A 14222-nucleotide genomic window follows, 5' to 3' on the forward strand; every position below is an offset into this window, starting at 1 on the left:
CATGCTACAAGCTGACACGGAGATGGCTTCTCAACTCTTTCTTTGCTTCACTGATGACTACATTAGTGCTGGCTCATACACCAATGATGAACTTGTCCGTTTTATCCACTTTGCTGCCAACTTCCAACCCAAACTTACTTGGTCCATCTCTGGCAACACTTCCCTTTTCAGTTCTTTCTGTCTCAAACTTTTGACAGACATTTTCTACATACCCACTAACTTCCAAAGTTACCTCAACTACATCTTTTTACATACTGTCCCCTGAAAGGATTCCATTCCTTTCTTTCAATTTCTCCTTCTCCCTCACATTTGCCTCCAGGATGAGGTCTCCCATGCGAGATCATCTGAGACGTCCTCCTTCTTCAAAAGAAAAAGTGGCTTCCCCTCTACTATCATCAACTTCTTTGAGATTGCATCAAGGTGGAGGGTCCAGGACAAAACCTCGGAGATCTTGACGCCCAAGAATTTGAAGTTCCTGGCCCTCTCCATTAATGAGCCCTCAATGAATACTGGGTCGTATTCCACTGACTTCATTCTGAAGTCCACAATCATCTCCTTGGTTTTGCTGACATTGAGCGCAAGGTTTTCATCATTACATGAGCTGATCTATCTCCCTCCTGTACACTTCCTCATTGCCGTTTGTGATTCTGCCATCAACTGTGGCGTCATTGGCAAACTTGTATATGGCATTGAAATTTTGCCTGGTCACACAGCCATGGGTGTATAACGAGTAGAGCAGTGAGCTAAGTATGCATCTTTATGCATCTGTTGAGGATCAGTGATGAGGAGACGTTTCCAATTCATACTGACTGTGTCTTCCAATGAGAAAGTCAAAGATGACAGAATAACTTGAGAGAGAAATTTCTCTTTGAAAGTAATCATTAAATGCCTATGTTAGGATTGACCACTGGTTACACTTGCATCTGCACAAACAGGTCCGCTAGCTGGTACCCTTATAATTTTTATGGTGATGTCTAAAGACTTCTGGAATCTGTTCCCTAATGCAGTGCAATGATCCATTTGCTGTTATGACCTCTTTATATTCTACTTCAGATCAAACTTAGTGTACCCTCTGAACAAGCTAATTTCCTAGAATCTTCAAGAAAATTAATCAGTGCATTAAAAATTTCATGGTATAATTTCACCATCCTGTAATGTAGCTACAAATGGAGTATAAAAATAGTCTGAATACCAAATAGGAGAAAAAAAAACACTTTTCCTTCCAATCTCAGGATCATTCTAAATCACTAATACTGATCTGTCACATTTCACAGTTTGCTGCTCACAGTTACATTAAAGAAACCACTTTAGCTCTCGACCAAAAGAGACTCAACTATTTTTCATCAGCTCACAGAGACAGGTTGTGTGGGCATAAGGATTGCCTGCAATGAAGGTTTCCTAATATGCAGGCATTAAGTGACTTCACCCGCACTCCTGGTTGAATGCATAAGAAACAGAAAAAACAATTAAGTCCTTTTTGATAAACAAGAAGTCTGTAGATGGTGGGGTCTAATGCAGTACACAAAAGTTCTGGGGAAATCCAGGAGAACATGCACTATGTGTGGAAAGCAATAGGCTATTGACATTTTGGACATGAGCCCTTCTTCAGATATAGTTTCTCCAGCACTTTTGTGTGCTGCAATTGGCTCTTTGAGCCTGTTTAAAAAATTATGATTTTTTTAAACACCATCATATGTGCATACTTACTGTTTCCCTTGCTCTCCTCAATATTGAAGACATGACCTGCCTTGCACAGTCATACTGTCTGTCCCTAATCCAACCATGTCAGTTGCCCATCAACAGCTGTTCCCAATTAACTGCCCCCAGCTCATATCTAATAATCATATAATTAGCCCTTCCCCAATTTAGTATTTTCCCATGAGTTCCAGGCATATTCTTATTCAGAACCATCTTGAAACTTACAGAATTGTGACCTCTATTCCCAAAATGCTTTCCCAAAGCAACTCCAATCACATGGCCATTTGCCAATACAAGGTCTAGTATAGGCTCCTTTCCTTCTTGGGCTAGCTTCATGTTGTTTCAAGAAACCCTCCGGGATGCATTTAGTCTATCCCATCCAAGCCTCCGGCACCGACAATGTTCCAGACCACATTCGGAAAACTAAAGTTTCCCACTATGAAAACCCTGTTGCTTTGATACCTTTCCACAATCTGTTAAGAGTTTTTTTTGTCAAAATTTCAAGGTACTTAGGGGAATGGGGAGGATAGTTAGAGAGAAAAGAAATCTGCAGGGAACACAAAAGAAGGTGATATGTTCAGGTCTTTGAGGAGAGAAGTTGAGAGTGGTAAAGGTTTACAACTTTTTTTTTGCAAACAACCGATGACATGGAACTTTGTTAATCTTAAATTTGAAGATAATAGACATTTGGAACCAAGGATAAAAGAGACTTGAGATCACAGATCTTAAAATCTGGAGCAAAAAATAAACTACTGGAGGGACTCATCAGGTCAGGCAGCATTGATGTATATTCCAACAGCTATCATTCCCTTGAACCTCCACTTGTTGCACTAATCACTTAAGTTTATCTGCATAATAGCAAAATCAGTTCTATATTTGTACTGGGGTAACTACAAATATTATCTATTTTTCTATGCATTGTCTATTATTTTTAGTTGTTTTTCTTTTTATTTTGCACAGTAGTTGTTCAGCTGCACCAAGTAAGAATTTCAGTGTGAGACAGATTATGTTGTAATTTATATTGTACATAGAGATGTTTTAAAGGAGATAAATTGAGGCAGGTTTTTTTTAAGTGTAGGTCACACTTCAAAACAGGTCTCATTTAAAATACTAGATCTCTGCTCAAGCCAGACAGGCTGGCTCCAATTCCTTTGCAAAAGCTTTGAAGAGTGCCTATAGGGACTTCACAAATTGATTGTTGTTTTGAAAAGCAACAAATGAAAGAGCTCTGAGGATTAGGTCCGGAGCTGCAGTCTGTCTGAGTGTAGTTGGCTGTTCTAAGAGGATCATGTGGTTTTGCAAGCAGAGATAGTCAAACAGGTTTTCTTTCTAAGAGTAAAAAAAGAAAAAAAAATCAGTTCTACAGTTCAGCAGCAGCTAGGACTGGAACAGGACAAGCTGGAAAGCTTGTGGAAAAATCCCATTTTGAACATGGGCTGTGAGTTCTTAGTTCAGTCTGGTCAAAGCCCAAGAGAAGAGAACTGGCTACCTAATGTTTCATTTGAAATAAAAGAAACTAAAAGGAACTCTGTGGTGACCTGGAAGACAGAGGTTATCATTTGGAAAACCCTGATGGGGCAAGTTTCTTCAGCAAAACACTGACGTGACTGATTAGAAGAAATCAGTTTGTATCCAGTGAACAACAGATCTCTGAAAACCGACAAGAACATTCTTGAGCAGTAACCATTTACCTTTCAAGCACCAAAGTCTGGTGAAATTCATAAATGCTAAATTCTGTGCACAGTATAAGAATTGCCTGCAACCAATGAACTTGGAGGAATGAGAAGTGAGATTGGACTGTGAATCAAAGAACTTTTCTAAACTTACACACATATTACATACACGTGTGCTTAGAATTAGAAGGGGGTTAAGAAAGTTAATAATAAGATAAAGTTTGATCCTGTTTTCATGTTTAAAGATAATTAAAAGCAACTTTTGTTTAAGTAACCATTTGTCTTGGTGAATTTCTATTGCTGCTGGGCTTTGGGGTCCTCTGGGCTCATAACAAATGAATATGTACATTGCACAATGCATATGGCAATAAGCTCATTAGCATGATGCTGAACCAAGCCATGAAAGACCCCAACAATGAAGACGCTGTTTACATCCGGTACCGCACGGATGGCAGTCTCTTCAATCTGAGGCGCCTGCAAGCTCACACCAAGACACAAGAGAAACTTGTCCGTGAACTACTCTTTGCAGATGATGCCGCTTTAGTTGCCCATTCAGAGCCAGCTCTTCAGCGCTTGACGTCCTGCTTTGCGGAAACTGCCAAAATGTTTGGCCTGGAAGTCAGCCTGAAGAAAACTGAGGTCCTCCATCAGCCAGCTCCCCACCATGACTACCAGCCCCCCCACATCTCCATCGGGCACACAAAACTCAAAACGGTCAACCAGTTTACCTATCTCGGCTGCACCATTTCATCAGATGCAAGGATCGACAATGAGATAGACAACAGACTCGCCAAGGCAAATAGCGCCTTTGGAAGACTACACAAAAGAGTCTGGAAAAACAACCAACTGAAAAACCTCACAAAGATAAGCGTATACAGAGCCGTTGTCATACCCACACTCCTGTTCGGCTCCGAATCATGGGTCCTCTACCGGCACCACCTACGGCTCCTAGAACGCTTCCACCAGCGTTGTCTCCGCTCCATCCTCAACATCCATTGGAGCGCTCACACCCCTAACGTCGAGGTACTCGAGATGGCAGAGGTCGACAGCATCGAGTCCACGCTGCTGAAGATCCAGCTGCGCTGGATGGGTCACGTCTCCAGAATGGAGGACCATCGCCTTCCCAAGATCGTATTATATGGCGAGCTCTCCACTGGCCACCGTGACAGAGGTGCGCCAAAGAAAAGGTACAAGGACTGCCTAAAGAAATCTCTTGGTGCCTGCCACATTGACCACCGCCAGTGGGCTGATAACGCCTCAAACCGTGCATCTTGGCGCCTCACAGTTTGGCGGGCAGCAGCCTCCTTTGAAGAAGACCGCAGAGCCCACCTCACTGACAAAAGGCAAAGGAGGAAAAACCCAACACCCAACCCCAACCAACCAATTTTCCCTTGCAACCGCTGCAATCGTGTCTGCCTGTCCCGCATCGGACTGGTCAGCCACAAACGAGCCTGCAGCTGACGTGGACTTTTTTACCCCCTCCATAAATCTTCGTCCGCGAAGCCAAGCCAAAGATTTCCAACAAGTATACAGATTCAGGAAACTGATCAGTGATGAATGGTGTACATGGTTGACATCCACAACTATTGATTCTCTGACTCAAGAGAAAAATTCAGCTGCAATGTTTGTCAAAAAGAGGGGAAAAAAACTTGATTCACTGCTGATGTGAACATGGAACACAATATAGGATGGTGTCAAGGTAGGATAGAAAGGCACTAAATGAAAATAAATTTAAAGTTGTTGAACAAATATTTGTTATGACACTTTAAGGCAGACATATTCGTCATAACATACATTTTAGTTTCAGTGTAGCAGGTGGTAATTGTTGCCTAATTTCAGTGCCAGATTAAAATAATGCTAATTTTCGCAGATCACTATATATTCAGTGATTACCAGTGGTGTATCTAAGGAATATAGCGCCTATGGCAAACATTGAAATTGCTCCTCCCCCCACCACGTTAAATTTTACTTACACTGAAATTACACACACTCAAACTGTGTTGTTTACCCACCCCCCCCCCCCCCCCAAATTAAAAGAATACTTACTTATGGCAGCAAATGGCTCAATGCAGGAGCAATGGCCGGCTTTGATACCCATAATCCTCCACGCAGTTGGACCTGCTCTGCATTTTCCTGGGAGAGTGGTTCCAGTTATGTAGGGGATTATAAGTAATTAAGACAGCCATTGCTCCCACATTGCTGGGGCGGCCTGATCAGATGCCAGAGCAGTGCTCCAGTGAACTCTGGGAGCAATACACCCCTGCTGCCACATCAGAAGTTAGATGGGGTGGGGCGACAGATGGCTGGGGCTAGGAGCAAAGTGGTCAAGCAAGGACAGTGGTACCCCCCTTTAAGGTTAACATTTTTAGCTTATTATCACCTTTAATCACCTTTTATCAACACAGACTACCAATGTGGTATCTCATAGCCGCTGTACAAAGATGAAACCAAAAATGTTTCCCATAATTCATAGTACATAAACGTGGGGGCTCTTGAAAATTTGGGGCCGTAGCATATGCTACTTTTGCCACTACATTAATCCAGCTCTGTTCATTGCTAGCACATTAAACTGAGCAAAATCCCATAGCCTGCTTGTTTAAGGCTGCCCTCCTGTGGCTCAACAAGAATCTGCTGCTCATTCATGCCAAAGCATCCTTGGCTCCAGGTGGTTCTATCATTTATTTGACCAGTCTGCAGAATACCACATAAACTCATGTGTTTGAATGCTGTATGGCAAATAGTATTGAATTTTTTTTTTTTTTTAAAGATTTTTATAAAAGATTTGTATACAGGAATTATCATGTTTTTCTGAGTTGCATGAAGATCACTTTAACATAGAAGTTTCCAGTTGAAGACAACTACCAGGCATACCTTGTATAACACTTTTTTTTAATGTATAGTGTGGATTTTGATAATAACATAGTTTATAATTTTAATTTAGTAAAATTATAATTTTAATATAGTAATGACCAAAATTTGTTAAAATAATTTATTATTGCATTACTAAGAGTGGCACAATAATTTAATGCTCAGCTGCTATCATTTTACGCCATTATTGCTCTAGACTGAGTGGTGTAAGGTAAAACATCATGAGATGGGAATGTGTAAGGAGTTACCCTGTACAGGGCTGTAACAAGAAGGGGAGGTGTCCTTGTACTCCTGTTAGGTAAAACATCATGAGATGGGAATGTGCAGGGCTGTAACAAGATGTGAATGCATCCTTGTACTTACAAGATAAGAGAGACATTGATGGATTGAGAGGCAGGAAGCTAGCAGGGAAAGGATAGCAACAGTTTTAGTCATTGGACAAGTAATGATATGATGATGTTCTAAGCACATATCCAAGGGTATAAAAAATCACCATTTTGCTGATAACGGCAGAATGCATTCTCCGACTAACATGGTTAGTCGCAAGTGTTACAATCCGGTAATAAAGAACAAAGAACCCTGATTTCGACTCAGCCTGGTGTTTGTCTCACTCATTCATGAACAAAGCAGACCTAACAGTGGGAAGGGCATGGCTGCTCTGTAATGCAGGTGTATTCTAATTGTGTTGTATAAAAGTGCACCATTACAAACAATAGGAGCATAAAAATGAAATATGGTGAAGGTGATACACCTAATAAATGTAAATGTCTAACACTGGAAAAGAAACTAGAAAGTATTAAGCAACATGAAGGTGGTGTATTAATTGCTGAAATAGCATGAGGAAAAAGGCATGAATGAATCATTTGTTTGAACTCTAATCAAGAGTAAAGTTAAAATTGAAGAACATGGAATCGCAACAGCATCTTGTATGACTAAAGTGATTTTTAGAATAGAAGTTCTGCAATGAAAAATATGGAATGCTTTTAATGATCTGGACTGAAGATTGCAACCAGAAAATAATTCCATTAAGTCAAATGACAATTCAAGCTAAAACAACAAGCCTCTATTGGACATTAAAAGAAAATGAAAGTGAAAGGGAAACTGTTTCAGCAAGTAGTGGTTGGTTTTCCAACTTCAAAAACTGCGTGGGGCTCAATAATGTTTCAATTAATGGCGAATCTGCAGGTGCTCATAGTAATGCAGCTACAAGCTTTCCCACTGAACTAAAAGTGATTGACCTAGAAGGCTCCAAAAGTAGGCAAATATTCAATGTTAACGAAACTTGATTGTTTTGGAAAAAGATGTCATTATGCACCTTTTAGTTGAAAAAGAAAAATCTCAACTAAGCTATAAAGTTTTGAAAGATGATTGACTCTTCCACTTGATGGAAATGCATATGGGCACTTCAAATTAAAGCCTCTGCTTGTGCACCATTCAGAGAATCAAAAGGGCTCTTAAAGACTATGCAAAAAGCAATATTTCAATCAAATAGAAAATCCTGGATGACAAAGCAATTGTTTGAAGAATGGTTCACAACCTGTTTTTGTCCTGAAACCAAACGTTATGGTAGAGATAATAACTTGGATTTCAAAATTTTATTGTTGTTTGACAATGCACCGGTTCATTCAATTGATGTTTGAATTGAATGAATATGTTAAAACAATTTTTTTTTGCCTCCTAATACAACCTTATTGCTGCAGCCCATGGATCAGGGTGTCATCACCACGTTCAAGGCTTATTATTTGCGACAAACATTTTTGCAAGCCATTAAAGCTACAGCAGGAGAAATCCCATAATCTTAACAGAGTTTTAGAAAGGTTATAATATACAAATGCAGTCAAAAACATCAGTGAGTCATGGCTTGAAGTGACTGCAAGCAACACGTACCTGTTTGGAATGATCTTTTACCATGTAATGCAAATAAAATCACTAGTTTTAAAGCATAAATTACAACTGTCCCTCAAGACATTGTGGAGATTGGAAAAGATCTGGGATTTCAAACTTTGGACTATGATAACGTGCACCAATGCATTAATTCGCATTCAAGTGATGATGAAATTTTCATTGAAATGGATGGATAATATTTATATGAAGATAAGCTGCAAAATGAAGATATTAATGAAATGCCAACAAAATAATTCACCTCAAAGGAATTATAAACATTTATTGGAAAAATCAACGATGCTTGCGATTACCTTAAGGATGTTGAACCAAACATCAAGAAGCATTAGTGTTCGGCAATAATTGAAAAATGCTATTAAATGTTATAAAGATATTATTGATAAAAAAATTCTAAAGAAGTATAAACTACATTAGACAAATATTTTCTTAAATAAATAATAATTTTGAAAATCTGGTAAGCATAATCCCCCTAATGCATATTTCCAGGTTAGTTTATTCAAAGCCACTCTCAGAAATTTACCCTTCCATAAAAATTCCCTAACCATTTTATTTAAATCTCGAAAAAAATTCTTATTAAGTAAGCACTGAATTGATTGAAACAAATATTGTATATGTGGAAAAATATTCATTTTAATTATATTTATTCTTCCAATTAATTTATAGGAAGATTCTTCCACTTAATCAAATCAGCTTTAATCTTTTTCATTAACAGTAAGTAATTTAATTTATATAAAGATTGATAATCAACATCCACATTTATACCCAAATATTTAATTCGATCAGTCCACTTCAAATTAATAATATTCTTATAAACTGAATAATCTCCTTCACCTATCGGTAAAATTTCACTTTTTTCCCCAGTTAACTTTATATCCAGACAAAGATCCATATTGTATTAAACATTCCTTCAAGTGTAAAAGTGACTGAGCTGGGTTTGTTAAATATCCCAATACATCATCAGCAAATAGATTAATTTTATACTCCTCGTCTAAAACTCTCATACCTTGTATCTGTATATTTTGTCGTATCAACTGTGCTAAAGGTTCGATTACTAATGCAAAGAAAGCTGGAGACAAAGGGCAACCTTGTCGAGTTGAACGAGTTAATTTAAAAGGTTCCGAGATCTGACCATTTGTCAATACCCTGACTATTGGTTTATTTTATAAAGCTTTAATCCAACCAATAAAAGAGGAACCAAAGTTAAATTTCTCTAAAACTTTAAATAAAAAGTTCCACTCAACTCTATGAAAAGCCTTTTCTGCATCAAGAGATATCACTATTGGATGGTCGGGACACTGTCGATATTTATTAATCAAACTAATTACTCTAAGAATATTATCTGAAGTATACCTATTCTTTATAAAACTTGTTTGATCAACATGTATCAACTTAGGTAAAAATTTAGTCATTCGATTTACTAATACTTTAGCTATTATTTTATAGTCTACATTCAACAAAGAAATTGGTCTATATGAAGACACCTTTAACGGGTCTCTATCCTTCTTAGGAATTACAGTAATTAAGGCACTAGAGCATGATTCAGGTAAATCATAATGTTCCTCAATCTGTCATAACACATCTCCAAACACTGTAGATAAATCATCATAATACCTTATAAAATTCAACTGAAAACCCATCATCACCAGGTGATTTTCCACTCAGCATTTCCAACATAGCTGATTTAATCTCCAAATCAGTAAAAGGAGCCTCCAGCTCCAATACGTCTTCTTCTCCTAGTACCGGTAATTTCAACACTGATAAAAAAAGTCAATCGAACCATTCTCCTGTTTTTCCACAGAAGTATATAATTTCTTATAAAATGAATACAACTCATCATTAATCTCACGAGGTTTGTAAGTAATAGTCAAATTCCGTATAACTGCATTAATAACCCTTGATACCTGTTCTTTCTTTAACTGCCATGCAAGTACCTTATGTGCTTTCTCACCCATTCATAATACTGTTGTTTAGATCTACTAATCAAACATACAAATTGATAAGACTGCAACGTATTATATTTCAATTTCAATCTAGACAACTCTATCTTCTGATTTTCTGTCACATCTCTCTGAAATTCCTTTTTTAATTGATCAATCTGCTTCTCTAATTCAAGACTCTCAGTGAAATAGTTATTTTTAACCTTAGAGGTATAACTAATTATTTGACCTCTCAAGTAAGCTTTCTTAGCATCCCACAATACAATTCTGAACAGAATTAACATTTTCTTCCAAAAGGAGATTCATTTGTTTCTTAACAAATTCAATAAAATCAATTTTTTTTAACAACTTCGTATTAAATCTCCAACGATGAGCTAAACGAATTTTTTCAGAACTCTTATAAGTAAAATACAACAAAAAATGATCTGAAATTACCCTACTTTTATATTCTGCTTGCAATATTTTGCCCTGTAAATGTGCCGATACTAAAAAAAAATCAATTCTAGAAAAAGATTCATGTCTAAATGAATAAAAAGAAAAATCCTCCTCTGTTGGGTTAAGACGTTGCCAGATGTCAACTAAATTAAAATCTTTCATCAAAGCTCGAATTTGAATTGCCATTTTAGAATTTTTTCAACATTTTTTGGAAATTTATCTAGTAAAGGTTCCAAAACACAATTAAAATCTCCTCCAACCAAAACATTTTCATTAGCTTGTCCCAAAAGCAAAAATGCATCTGAAATAAATACTTCATCATCCACATTCGGTGCATAAATGTTAAGTAAAGTCCAAACTTCATTAAAAATCTTACAATTCAACTTAAGAATACGTCCTGCATTGATTGTAATTCAAAAGATAAATTTTTATGTATCAAAATTGCTACTCCCTTAGCTTTAGAATTAAATGAAGAAAAAAAAACATGTCCAACCCAATCCCTCTTCAATTTTATACTTTCTTTTTCATTCAAATGTGTCTCCTGTAAAAAAAGCAATATCAATCTTCATCTTTTTAATGTAAGCCAAAACTCGCTTATGCTTGATCGGATTATTTAATCCATGAACATTAAAGGTCGGAAATTTCAAATTTGACATATCTAATACAATTACTAAATACCAAAAATAGTCACAAAATTAATAATAACAAAAGAAAAATTTTCTCAAATTAAAATATATAGGCCCTCCAAATAGAAATTATATTCGTTAATAAGAAAAAAAAACTACCAAAAGGTAGTAACTCCCTAAAAAAAAAACTGGGTGTGGATAACCTGCTAGTGACTGATGACTAACAAAGAAGGTTAGTGCAATCCCTTCCTCCCCAGCCAGCCAGTCAGAAATATTAACATATTACAAAAATTTTTTTTTTTTTTAATTCAGCCTTAAGATTCCAGTCTAGATGGTGAACTGATTTCAAGAGTAGATGAATTCTTTCCATTCCCATTCTTTCCATTTCTGCCATTTTGTCCATTTCCAAGTCCATCAGATTTTCTTTTAGGAGGACTCTTTCTCTGTCCTCTGACATCCGGTAACGAATTAGCAAAAACCATTGCCTTGTCTCACTCTCAAAGAATTGAAACTGATAATTTCCGTAAAACACTTTCAACACAGCAGGATAATGAAAAGCAAATTTGTAACCTTTACGCCATAAAACATCTTTAACTGAATTAAATTCACGTTGACGTCTGATGATATCTTGACTCAAATCAGGGTATAAGAAAACTCTACTATTCTGATTCATCATTGGAGCTTGTCTTTGTCTTGCATTTTGAACTGCAAATCAAAGGATTGTCTCTCTGTCCAAACAATTCAAACAACAAACTATCACAGCTCTTGGCGGCTGACCGGATAAAGGTGGTCTTCTTAAAGCTCTGTGGTCTTTCCAATACCAATCCATCAGGAAAGGATTCTTCCCCCAACATTTGGGGAATCCAATTTTTAAAAAAATTAACAGGATCTTGACCTTCTATACCTTCTGGCAAACCCACAATTTTCACATTATTTCTTCTGCTTTGATTTTCCAAATAGTCAATTTTTCTTGTTAATTCTTTTTCCCGGGCTCCTAAATCTTTAACTGATTTTTCCACCTTCATTATTGTTTCTGCATTGGATTGTACCTGTTGTTTACATTCATAAAAAGAAGCTTCAATTTTTTTGAAGTTTTCCCGGTTTTCTTCAATCACATTTAAGTCTGAAATTATATCAGTATTCATTTGAACCACCTGATTCAATTGACCAGTAATAACATCCAGATAAGAAACAATACCTTCAAGCATCATATAAACAGGCTGAAGTGCAGTTTGGAATGCAGGATCCAGTTCCATGATTTGTAACTCACTTTCTTCCAGCTCTTCTTCCATTTCCTGTACAGTGCCAGAATAAGGTAAGTCCTCTTTTCTTGTTGCTCTTCAAAAGGTAGCATTCTGATCGTTTTGCTGCGGGTTTGGACACCCAATGACGACTCCCTGGCTTCCTCAGGGGGTCATCGCTGTCGTCCCCCCGCAGACCATTTTTCAATAAAATTACGGAATTCTCCGTAGTTAACAGCACCACCCAAGCGCATAGTTGCTGCAGACTGCGTGTCTGCCATCGGGATCTTCTTCCTCCGCGCTCCCGTCTCTTCCAATGGGAAAGTTCTTTGTAGCAGGCCTCCAGAGTCGTGCCCGACTTCTCGGGAGCGCGCTCCTTCCTCCGCAGAACGGGTCGAACCAGCCCCATCTTGAGACTGGTGAGTAACTGTTACCTTAGGTTTTGTCCCCACCGCCGATCGTTGAAGCTTGGGTATCACTGAAAATGGATCCGAGGCTGTTCCAGGTTGTTTAGGACCCAATTCTTCGGCAGTTCGAAACTGTATTTTCTTTTGTAACTGAAACTTTTTTATGTTAGTAGCCATAATAGCTTACCAAAATATCAAACTAACAATTAAAGTTTTAAAATTTAAAAAATAAAGGGTTAAAAAATGGGCATTTAAAAATCTGACCAGAGAGGGCAGGGATTACACGTCTGATCTGTAGTATCAGTTATTATGATAACACATCAAAGCTTTGATCACAGTCACAGGCATACCTCTAACTCATTTTGAATGGTTTCCTCAACACACCATCTGGATGCTGCGACCTGAATGAAAGATTCTTGAATTCATGTAGCAGCATTCACCTCCTTTGCAAGTCCCAATGCTTCTCAAAGGCAACAAAATACATGTGGTGAAATTATTGCTATAATGTAAAAAATTACAATGATTAATAGCCTATTATGACATTAGTGACTCATTATGACATTTAGCCAATTGAGTAATGATGAAATAAATGTAAAAAAAAATCAGACAGGTAAACTTGATGAATGTGGTCAACTACATTCACGCTGTGCTCATTCTTTGTAAAGTATTGGTACAGTGGGACATTTAGTCATGTTTTGCATGTGGGTCAGAAGGAAAGAGGCAATTCAGAGGGAAGCTAGAAACAGAGTCAAATACTTTCCAGCTATGGCAGAGGTTACTTGCCATTACATCCTACAAGGTTAAGCTCAAATTCATAAATGGCTGTGATGTTTCACTACCTGATGAGCTGAACACATTTTCTGTTTGCTTTGAAAAAGATAATTCAATGGTACCAATGAGAATCCCTGCTGAAGCTGATCCTGTGATATCTGCCTCTGCCAACAACAGAACATCTTTGAAGAGGGTTAACCCTGGCAAAGGTTTAGGCCCTGATGGCATAACTGCAGGGTGCTGAAAATCTGTGCCAATCATGGATATTTTCAATCTCTCATTGGTGCAATCAGAGGTTCCCACCCGCTTCAAAAAGGGCATCAATCACACCAGTGCCAGAAATAGCAGAATGGCCAGCCTCAATGACCATCACCCAGTGGCACTCTCGTCTACGATGATGCAATGCTTTGAGAGTTTGGTCATGGCTAGAATGAACTTGTACCCAACTAAAGATCTGGATCACTGCAATTCACATTTTGTCACAATCGCTCCACAGGAGATCCAATCCCACAGGCTCTCTAGTCAGCTCCGGATCATTTAAACTGTAACAGGTGCTACTCGATGAAAAGTAGTAGCAGCTTAGCTTTCAACACCATCATACCCTCAGTGCTGGTCAGCAAACTTAAAAATCTGGGTCCCTGCACCTCCCTCTGCAACTGATTCC

At 37.8% G+C, this 14222-nt stretch overlaps 1 protein-coding gene across 4 annotated transcripts in view; it reads right to left on the bottom strand.

Moving 5' to 3' along the window:
* cep85l (centrosomal protein 85, like) overlaps positions 1–14222 on the bottom strand; it is a 314062-nt gene that overhangs the window by 162514 nt on the left and 137326 nt on the right. The window contains exon 1 of one of the 4 annotated variants that reach the window (XM_069886838.1): positions 13138–13283. The exons of the other annotated variants lie outside the window; for them this stretch is intronic. The gene's annotated coding sequence lies outside the window, so the exon portion shown is untranslated. Of the gene's footprint in view, positions 1–13137; positions 13284–14222 lie in introns of those variants that run through there. 4 annotated transcript variants of the gene reach the window in all.

This window comes from Narcine bancroftii, chromosome 6, assembly GCF_036971445.1.
Source record: "Narcine bancroftii isolate sNarBan1 chromosome 6, sNarBan1.hap1, whole genome shotgun sequence".
Taxonomy (NCBI): domain Eukaryota; kingdom Metazoa; phylum Chordata; class Chondrichthyes; order Torpediniformes; family Narcinidae; genus Narcine; species Narcine bancroftii.